The sequence below is a fragment of the Tympanuchus pallidicinctus genome, unplaced genomic scaffold (genome assembly GCF_026119805.1).
Source record: "Tympanuchus pallidicinctus isolate F22 unplaced genomic scaffold, pur_lepc_1.0 scaffold1, whole genome shotgun sequence".
NCBI classification, from domain to species: domain Eukaryota; kingdom Metazoa; phylum Chordata; class Aves; order Galliformes; family Phasianidae; genus Tympanuchus; species Tympanuchus pallidicinctus.
Window position 1 is genome coordinate 61,831,795 of NW_026294618.1, and position 11,846 is coordinate 61,843,640.

Consider the following 11,846-nt stretch of genomic DNA (forward strand, 5'->3'; position numbering starts at 1 on the left):
ATCTCACAGGCAAACAAGCTTTATTTTTTTTAGGATCTTTGTTCAAGCAGTGTTGAAATCAGAAGTCAGACTAGCAGTGGAACTAGCTGACATCTTTGTGACTACTTCAAGCACCCAGCTGATGATGGTTACCAAGGGCCCACTAACACTAACTTTTAACAATTATTTTGTAGTGCTTTAATAGCACTGAGAAGGGAAGCCATTATTTCTTATGCATCACATGAGCACTGTAGTTAACAGTTCCATTCCTGAGACAAGGTGACAGTTTCCACTGCAAGGATAAAGCCCACTGATGAGCGTCATTTTCAGAGCCTAAGGCTAAAGGACAAACTCCTGCAGCCACCAAGAACTACCTCATCATTCTCCACCTCTCAAAAAAACGTTCCTCTTGAGCTTTTTCTTCTCTAAAAAAAGAATATGTATACTTACATATATTTTATGTAAATACAAAACAAACAAGACCCAATTAAAGAAAAAACTAAACCCTATTAAAACAAAGCATTACTCCAAACACAACGTTTCCCAAGAGAGTGATGAGGATGAGCTGTTAGTGGCAAGCAGCAGGTCCATCACTTCCTATACTTGGCTTGCACTCAGATATTACTGCATAGGAAGTGCAATGAAAAGCCACGCTGAGCATGATGGAGCACTCTCTGTGTGCCAGAACCACCGGCTGTGGAAGAGGATACCCTTGTATGAAGGATGAGGTTGGCAAAACTTTCAGTGAGACTTCCAGACTGCCTGGAAGTGTGACATGACCTATGCACTGCAGTAACAATTATGTTTGTGCGTTTTAATTGAAATTAAACCCAGATGACATTTACCTAGGAGAAAGGTACAGACTTGAAAGTAGGGGTAGTCTGTTTGGAAGAGGTGGTATGAATATGCAGGGAATAGTGGAAGAAAGGGGCAGTGGCACTGTACTGTTTGGGAGAGGTAACATGATATTGCCTGGGGCATTAAAGAAGAGAAGATGCAGAAAGGTTGTGTTGTAAGAGAGGGTGTACAGCTAGGGAGGGGGAAAGAGCATAAGGACTATGCAATATGCAGATTTGGGGCATGAGGACTGCAAATTTATTTCAAGTGCAAATGAAAAGCCACATTTGTAAGAGCAGGGTCAGACTCTTTGGATTAACTAGGCTCCACTGTATGGACCCTACTGGGTGGGGCAATCTGTTGCAAGTATTTGGTGGCTTAATTACAGAAGAGAATTATATTGGCAATATGCTGGCTGTTGCTAAATTGAACTGAGCAATGCACAGATTAACAAATAATTAAAATTAGCATAAAGGAACATAAATTCGTTGTAACCAAGTAACAAATTATGCAAACCATGGCAGGATCCCAAACTCGATTAAGAATAGGTGTGTAACAAAGTGGTAACTTGACCAAATGCAATGCCAGCCTATGAATAGTCATGTTATTTTCACTGAACAGCCTACAGATGCCTAAGCAATATTTAAACTTATAATACACTTGCCATTCCTTCTGTGTCAGGCCATGGGAGGCACAAAAGAGTAAATACCAAGAGCCTCACAGGAGACTGTGAAGGACCCAGGCATCATGGAATCAAATACCAGATTTTAGAAAGTATTACCTTGAGATGATATTCCTCTTCAAGACATTATGAATAGCAAATAATATCGTCAAATTATCCTCAGACTTGGAATTTCAGCTACAGCTCAAGAAGAGTGAATGAGCAAAGCAGAAATGCCCTATTAATATCACAGCTAATAAAACAGCAGCAAGCTTCTTCACTCTTTGTCGTTTTATGGTGTAATTGGGGCACATGCATGCTGTAACTAACATGTGAAACAGCTAACGGCATGGTTCTCAAAAAAATATTAAATTAGGTTATCAAAAACCTGAGGAATGAGAGGATAGACTTTTTTTTTTAACATTAAACAAAGCACGAGCATTGCTGAGAGCTGCTCAAAGGCTCCAGAAAACCCTATAGCTGGTAGCATTATCTCTTGAATCTACCTTTCAGCTGTCAATACCATATGCTAGCCAAACTTTTCATAGCATCTGGCAGGAAGTTTACACAAAACCTGAGAAAATTCCTCTGATTCCAGCCTGGACAGACATAACATTATGACTTGTGAGGGTGACCTGACTAAGCAATGCGTTTAGACACTTGTCCCAAGCACAGCCAAATCTTCTTGAAGAAGATATTCAGTTTCTATTGAGAGAATAGAGATGAAAAAAACATATCTATTCAAGTACTTACTCATGTGTAGGGAAGCTGAATACCTGTAGACCGCATATCAACAAAGAGCAAGAGGCTCTCTGGCTCTCTCAGACAGACCCAGCAAGACATTTTCTGAAGATCTAATTACATCAGAAAAATAAATGAACTTTTATCAAAATGAGCTATGAAATGACCAGCCACACATATCTTACTCAGATTATTGCACTGATACAGTCTTGGGATTAGCCTTTTGGTTGGAGTTGTATAAAAACACGGGCTGAATTCTCCAGAGTTGCCAAGCATGTACTACACTCAATCCTGATCATTCAGGAAAAGCTTTTTAAAATGGCTTCATGATGCAAATAAAATGCACATTCACAGTGTGAATTGCATTTCTTTTAATCATAGTTTCCAAATTTCACACATAAATAACCTTTATGCACTATTAACAAGAAGAAAACCTCCTGAATGAAACGTATATTATGCAACGCATATAAACAGCACTGATTCACGATGCATATACTGGCAGAAGCAGTTTGGTTAAGTAGGAATATAGAGCCTTAATCCAGTATATACAGAAAGTCAGCGCTGCTCAAGTGTAAGCATTTCCTTTTTCTCTAAATAAATATGAAGGGACAAACCAGTTTGGTCAAAATATGAACTTGATGGAATTTTCACCTCTTTTGAGGACAAAATTCCAGTTTCTTCTGAGGATCCGAAATAGTTTTCTACACTGCTAGTTTGCAGATAAGAAGCACAAAAACATGAGGAAAATGGTCATTGTCATAGTATGTCCAGGCCACATTTGAATCAAGAAAGCAGTAATTATCACTTCAAAGGAAATCTTCATATTCTGAAAATTCATAATGGACAATTAGTACAGATATGCATTCAAGCTCTAGATGCTTACTAAATAACAAAAAACACAGAGCATTGGGAAATGTTGAAAACTCACATTCTCTCAAACTGTGTCTGTACTGTATTTATGATTTTTTTTCTGCTGATGTAAGCAGTACATCTTCATTGCGCAGCAACCCTTTGATATCTGTACTGGAATCTAATCAAAACACAAATGTTCTCCAATACAGTATTTATAGGTGAACGAGACGTGACTGTTTTTGGCTGTTTTTTTTTATGTTGACAACCTCTATAGTATTTTCTTAGCCAGGTTTGTCACCTGTGAGGAAATTTTAGCTCATGGGGAAGAGCACTGAGAAGAAAGTTTGAAGATTAGCTGCATTCAAGATGTTTTGTCTCATGCTTCATTATAAACCATGTGATTTGCAATCCAATTTAAAGAAAATCCCACTCTCATTCACCAAGTTAATTTAACAACCCTCCTGCTTTGAAGTCTAAGAAGACAGAAGTTAAATGCCTGGGAAAAAAAAAAAAAACAACTCATATAAGAGCTCCAATTAAGAGGCCAGTTACAACACACCTAAAAATCCAATTTTCTACCATTACCAAAGTAGGAACATCATTCAGGCATTACACTGACTTCACCTGGCGAGATTTGTGTGTGCAACCTGCAATGCAATAGCGACAGCAGTTCTGACATGACGGTGGACTGAAATACAAGGAAATTGCTAAAATTGCACAGAGCTTAAAAAAAAAAATTCAAATGCAAATAAAGTAATTGAGGACAAACACATTCAACACAACATGCAAAAGAGGAGTTTGATCGTAGCAAGCAAAAAACAGACAAGAATATTTTTAATTACATTGTTCAATTATTAAATGCAATGACCTCAGAGTGTGTTATTAGCATTAATTACTTTTACTACTGCAGCTCTCCTTATGCAGATACCTGCTAATATTTCCAATTTGTAAACAAGAGATGCAGATCATTAATCCAGCCCAGAGCCTCCTGAAGTCAGCAGAAGTCTTTCCTCAGAGCTGTAAGGGCAAGCTGTGTGATCTGCCCTGCAACAGCCACAGAGGATCTCCTGCTTTTGTTCAAACAGCTTCAGACTAAGAAAAACATGTTGTCCTTCCAGATCTCATGAGCTCACTTTTTATGTCAGTAACAGGAAAATACATCAGGCCATATTTCTTCAACAAAATAATGGCCAGGAAACCAAGCATGATAAGGCCAAAAGCTACCATTTTTTTATTAAAAAAAAAACAACAGGAGAAGACCTAAGGACAGCTTTTGGCTATACTTGAACTGCAAAGTGTTCAAAATTAAAGCAATTATTTACCTGAAATTGACAGTCTTTCCATCTAATTAGATGGACCCTATTGCTGTACTCCCTTAAGACAGTAGGAGAACGTGAAAGCAGAAACTCAGGCTGCTGAGCAGAACCGTTCACATTTTCACTAAGCCAGATAACTTATGAAATCCTAGCTGATGTATTTCCAGCACTAAAAGACCTTTCCAAGAAACTGCTGTAGGAAAATCACTTGGAGAGCAATCAGCTGTAACACAATGGGTTAAAATGACAAATTTGGTTGCTATATTCATTCCCTGTTGTTTAATATCCACAGGGGAAAAAAAAAGCAGCAACAAACAAAATTGTCTGGGAAAAAAAACCTCAAGTACATTTGATTTTAAAATGTCTTTTGCATTTTGTGATGGAGGTTAGAAAGAAGCCTCACTGGAGTAAAGAACACCATATTCCACAGCAGATCAAGATGCCCTGCCAGTACTTCTACTGCAGCTAGTAAGTCAAATTACTAGCATAATCGTATTTCTATTTTTCAGTAGTATAAGTAAAGATGTGAAGGTCTACTTCATTGACTCACTTTTCATGATCTTATAACCCAACTGATTTTTATCAATATACAATTCAGCACAAGAATACATGGCTGAAATAGCAATCAGTAGTTTTTTTTTTCAACTATGTACTTTCCTTCTGAGAAATGATCCTTTGTAGTTCTGTGCAAATATAAAAGCTTTGTGTATTTGAAAAAAAATCCAGGCTGCCAGTTTTGGACTTTCAGACAGTACATGAAATAGTTTTATGAGTTTTCAATGCACAGAGGGAAATTTTTTATTGACTGTTGGACATACTATACAAATATTTGCTTAACTAACAGCTTGGAGCACAAGTTGTTCTCCAGCACAAATAAAGGCAGAGGCTGTGATTTAAAAGGTTAAAATATGCTAACTGCAAAAATGCATTTCATTGACCTGTCTTCTTTCTTTCAACCACTCCCATGCTGATAGTGCTGTTTACAAACAAAATGAATTTTTCTACTGTTAGATTAAGCTGGGCTCTGGATATTAAATTAGGCTTTTACTGCCTGTTAATAAGTTTTAACTCATCTCTCCAGAACTAGCTGAAATTTTGCTCTCATCTCTCCTTTCCAAGAGAAAATTTTTCATTGCATCTCTTTTTTAAATAGGATCACAACTGTCCTTCACCTCCCAGATTGTAATTTTACAGACCTCCTTCCAAAGAAGCAGTTGACAGCACTATTGCACTGACCAGAAGGTTACTGAAGGAGTGTTTGGTGGATTTCAAATTGAAAGGTATCCTGCATTTTTTCAGGATACAGCCAAGAAATGTGGCAAGAGCAGTTTCCAGTCAACTGGAAGCTGGCATATTTTGTACCAGTTTTAAAGAAGGGCCAGGAGACCCTAATAGTTACAGAGCTGTCAGTCTCACTTTGGCTCTTGGCAAAATTACAGAGAAAAAATACCTCTGAGAAGTATTGAAAAACACCTGAAAGACAACGAAGTTATTGGTCACAGACAAGATGGGTTCATGAGGGGAAAGCTCTGTTTAACAAACTTAATTTCCTTCTATGACAAGCTTACCCAAGGAAAGTCTGTTAATGTGTGTTTTGTTGTTTTTTTTTTTAATTTTAGCATAGCTTTTGATACTGCTTCTCATGGTATCCTTTTGGATGACAAAACATCCAGCTTACAGATAGACAAATACATAATGTGATTGGCCTGCAGGTCCAGCTCAAAGGGTTGTAGTTAGAGGAGTTACATCAAGCTGACAGCCAGTCACTAGCAGGGTTCTGCAGGGCTCCATTTTAGGACCAGTTCTCTTTAGTGTTTTCATAAATTACTCAGATAAAGGACTCGACAGTCTCCTGTGTCTGCAGAGGACACTAAATTGGGAGGAACAGTTGATTCCTTTAAGAGTGGAAGGCTTTGCAGAGAGATCTTGGCAAAATAAAAGGGTGGGCAATCACCAATTGCATGAAATTTAACGAGGGCAAGTGTCAGATTCTCACCCTGGAACAGAGCAGCGCTGTATCTCTGTTTAGGCTAGGGGACAAGAGGCTGGAGAGCAGCACAGTGGAAAGGGATCTGGGGGTTGTGGCTGAAGGTGAGTTGAACATGAGCAAGCAGTGAGCACTAGAAGTGAGAAGGGCCAACTGTACCCTGGAGCATGTCAGGCCCAGTGCTGCCACAGGGCAAAGGAAGAGGTTATCCTCTGCACTGTGTGGCCTTCCCTCAAGCATTGGGTGCAGGTTTGGGAGCCACAGTGTAAGAAGGACATAAAACCATTATGAGTATGTCCAAAGAAGGTCTACAAAGGTGGGGAAGGGCAACAATGGAGGGCTTTCACAAGGGTTGTGAAAACCAGTGGAAGTCCTTTGGTTGGTTCAGCCTGGAGAACAGGAGGCTGAGGGGAGGTCTCACAGCAGCCTACAGCCCCTCATACAGGATCAGTGATGAGCTCTGCTCTCTGGCAATCATGACAGGATCCAGGGATTTCCCCTGTATCAGGGGAAAGTCAAACTGGGGGGTTGGGAAAAGGTTCTTCTCCAGAGTGCAGTGGGCATGGTTCCAAACTGGTGGGTTTCAAGGAACTTTTGGACACCACCTTCAGACACTGGGTTTGATTTTGAGTGGTGCTGTGCAGACTGAGATATCGGACTTTATCCTTGTGGGACAACTCAGGACTGTCACTGATTCTAGGGTGTTATTCTGTCAGCAATATTAGGATTTCTTTGCTGGGCTCCACTCCACCCCTCTTTTTTCCCTGATTACTTTCATGCTTCATTTTAATTAAGCCATCTGTTCACTCCAGTAGCATCCATACCTTAGCAGCAATAATAACAGCCATTATGTGACCTCTCCTCCCACAACAAATTTCAGCTTAAACCAGGTTAGAAAGAACAGTTAAGAAATTCCTTTACAGAAACGCAGTCTACGCAGTCTCCTTCCTCTCTCCATTCCCCATCTTTCTTCAAAAGGTTGTTCAGAAAACAACTACACAGTCTCAAGCGCTCAAACTCGGTACCAGATCCTGAGTGGCTTTTTTTTTTTTTTTTTTTTTGTTAGAGTACGTGTTGCCATACCACGTGATGCCTGGCTAATGCTGTGCAGTCAATTATGCAGTATCTGGGCAGAGAAGTAAGCACAGCACATAAGAATGTAATGTTAAACAAATCACCTGATGCCTTTCTTAGCCCAATCCTTACCACTTCTGCTAGTGGGAAAGGGTCTCTAAGATAATTCAAGCCTTCTTTCTTTCTCTGCCTCCTTCCCTGTTTTAGGGAAATACCTTTTTTTAGGTACAATTACAGTCAGGCATACAGAAAGGAAAGGTTTTTGTTGGTACTATCCCAATCTGTCAACAAGAGAGCTCTACTTCTTGTGCACTGATATTTAATGTACCAGTAAAAGGACAAGAAAAATTATACCCACCCACAAGGCCAGGATTGTGGTATTTTTCTGTTTCTGAAGAAGGAAAGGAAAACTACTTACCATACCCAGACTAAAACCATCTTAATTGGAACTGGACTTATCTCTTTAACTCGCATCACTGTGGGATATACATATAATCACAAAAGTGCTCCATACTATGTCGATTACACTATTTTTTTTTCTTCATTTAGATCCCTCCTGTTGTTTTCATAACACCAGTTCTGCAGCATCAAAGAATGTAGCTTAGAAGGAATGGGAAGTATTAAAAAAAAAAAAGACAAAACACAAAAGATAAATTATATACCTGTAATTCTTCTGCTCCCACCGCTAACATTTGCCACCCTCCCCTCTGTAAATTCTGCTGAATGCCTCAGCTCTCACTCTCACAGACAGAAATGTGAATCTCCTTGCTGCAAAGAAAAGGTTATCACTCCAATTCATTCATGGGCAAATTGCTCAAACTCAGCTTCAATCAGCAGTCCACTCAAGCATCCAAGCAGATCTGTATCTATCATAGGTGTTTGCCTGACGGATTCTCACAAGCAAGCTGGAGCAGAGAAAATATGCTTAATGGCAGCATCATGCTGATGACATACTTTCTGCAGATAACATTTGCATTACGTGTTTACTGTTTACAGAGTATCAGGAAGACATCAAATGGAAAAGACTGCATTTCGGGTTTTAAGCACATATTCCATCAAAAATGAAAATGCTGGTTGTAGGAAACCACTTCAGATAGAAAAGTCTGTAACCAGTTTTCCTTTTCCTTCTGGTCCCTTTCTACCTTCTCTGTTTTGTTCCATCTTACTCCATTTCCCTTTCATCCCCCAGCTTTTCTTTCTCCCTGTTCTCTCACTTTGGAAAAGGTACACGTGAAGAAAGAAAAACAGATACACTCATATCCTATTCCTATACTTCCAGTGATTTATGGATTTGAACATAAATAGAGATTAAAAGAAATCAACATATGGTTGGAAGCATGAATATTCATGAATCCTGAAATCCTGTATTCTTGACAGGTATTGTTCAGATATAAAGAATGTATTGCCTAATCACTCTTTATTGGAAAAGAAAGCTAGCATTTCCTCTAATTATGTCATGTTCTAGTTGTGTGCATGTCTTGCACACTGGAACATGCATGTATTCTTTGAAAAGAAGAGCTAAAGCTGACAAATATCCTCATAAGTATGTATGTATAATGCTCTCCACTTGAAAAAAAAAAAAAATTAAACCATTCTAAAATTTCACTTCTGTGGTAGGCAGGAATAAAATACTTAAGTATTACTAAATGCGCCACATAATAATTTAGATTTGCAACCCACAGCCTAGTGCAAATCTAAGTCACTAATAACAGTGAATCAGTAAAGAAATGGCATTTAATATAAGTATTTATTTACTCTTAGGCAGATATTAACACCCAGAAGCTATCTACTTCATTTAAGTAATAAACTGCTGCCACCTTCTGAAAAAAACTCAGAATAACTACAAATATCATATTACAAAGCAGAAGATGAGCTGCACATACAGATCCAGAAATATTAAGTAACAAAATAAGTCCTGCTCTAGAACACTGGTGGTTTATTCCTCCTGGCTTCCTACATGGACCATTCACTCATAATCCTGCTCAGCAGCAGCTGTGACACATCTGGTCGTGATAGCTGAACAAGGTTCAAGGTGGATAATTTAGGGAAGATGCAAGCACCAATCAAATGTGGATGATATGCAAATATGACCAGTAGTCAGTTCTCTTGCCCTGTACAGAGAGGGCAGCACAGAGCCTAGCAAGCTCTGTGCAGGAATACATCAGGCTACATGCCAGAATCTTCGCCTTGAGCAGCAGCATCTCTCAAGGCTACTCCTTGAGGTTGAGAAATTCCTTACGAGACAGACACTCAATAAGCTGCACAAGTTGCTTTGAACGTAATTCCTCCCATTTATTTCCATGAAAACTACAACAGCTACAAAGAGCAGAATACTATTTGATAGAGCAAATTCTCAACTTCAAAACAGTATTTCTCAACATTTTCACAAGTGATGAACAAGAATCTTCATGCCATACTTGCAACAAACTGTCACCACCACTGAAATGCACCATTCATCACCTCACTGTTTGCACATCCGCTGTTTGGTCTTCACCAACATTCAGCAAGCATCAACGAATGTCAGTGGGTGCCATTTAATCCACATGCAGGAATTCAATTCTACCCCTTTGCTTCATCCATACCTCCATGTCAGATACCATGTGGCAGACTGCTCCTCTGCTACTGCCTGTTGCACGGCAACAAAATATAAGGAAATTGGTGAGAAGATTCAATCTTTACTACTGCCAACACCTGCCTCTCATATCATGAGGCAACGTTATAGAATAGGAGGCATTACTTTTGGAGTATAGCTATATTATATATTACAATTTCATGTATGCCAACTTCAGGCATCATAACTATGGCACGAGCCTTATTTATGCTTTACATTCTGGCAGCACAAGCAGTAACGTGAGAGTATAAAGGCAGAGCAGGAGAAAAGTCAGTGCCACATCTGGCAAACCAGTGTGTCACAGTATCTGTCATTAATAACCATTTCCCTAAAATCCTCCCACTCAATAAAAATCATGACATTTTAGCCTGATTTTTCAGATGAAATGAAGAGCAAGTTATCTTGCTGCCTAGCTGATTCTTCCCCTATAAATTCTGTATGCTTTGACCAGTTCAACTAAATTTGATAAAAAACTGAGCCTCAAAGATGCACTCTCCAGAAACTTAGAGAGCCCACAAAGCACGACGTGGAAAGCAATACTGAGAAGCTGCACTCTTGTCTGATCGGCCTGCTTCAAAGAAACTCTGAACTACAACTGTGTTCCATTCCCTGACCCTGTATTTTAACTCCTCCATCTCAGTATGTCTAACTCCTTATCCTTCTGCTTGTTTGTCTTTCCCAACCTTCTCCTCCATATGTATCGACGTACTCTTGTTCCACCTGCATCTCTTTCTACCTGGCACAGCTTTACTTTGCATTTCCATCTCTGTCCAGCCCCACACCTCTCTCTTTCTCCCTTTATCCTACTCAGCCTTTCAATCCTCCCTTTTTCCCCCTCTTCTCTCCTTTTTATGCTTTCTATCCCTCTGTCCTGTTTTGTTGCTGCTTTTTCTTTCAAACAGCCCACTGTCGCAGCTCTTCTTTCTGTTCTAGTCTTGTTCTTCTGATTTCCCTGCCCACCTTCCTGTCAAGGATTTACGTTGGTCCCACTCACTGCTGTTGTCTTCCACTTGTTGCTCTGTCCTGTTGCCTGTCCCTCATCTGGAAGTCACTTCCTTATCAAAACCTTAGAAGGAAAGATAGTCTTACCACATAAAATACTTAATCCTGACTGACCAAGCTGACATAGTATTGGCCTGATCAGAGAAGGCATTCTTGTGCCTTTGTCAAAACAGGAAGGCTAAAACCTTTGGGTTTTGCTAAACCTGTTATCTGGAAAGTACTACAAACCTGAATGTGAAGTAGTCCAAAGGCTTGTGAAAGTTTTCTCATGTATCTGCTGCACCCTTGCTATCTTGGACTCCCCCTCAGTGCATGACACACAGAAGTATCCCCCATAGTGGGGGAAGGAGTGCACACCCCTGGATCCCTAGCACTTAGAGCCTCCATGGTCCCATTGCTGCCAGAACTCACAGCACAGGCACTTCCAATAGCTCCCAGCAATATCCCTAAAGGCTACTAGCAGGGTTTAAGAGGCTTTGGGTCAGACCCTGCCCCGGGCCCACAACAAGGCACAGCTGTGCTCAGACAGCTCCAAGACCCACAGCTCCTGAGGGTTGTTGCTTTGTTAGTGCAGCCAGGCATAATTAGGACTCTGGGCTCTGACAGCTACCCCAAAACTTTTGGGCTTGGCTCACCCAGACAAGGACGTCCCCATGCACATCCCATTGAAAAGTCATGGATGTCACCTTGCTGTGCAGTACATGGTGGCAGGGATGGGATGAATGTTGCAGGGTAAAGAATGAAAGAATGGGATGAAGTATGAGGGGTGAAGCTGAGCTTAAAGAG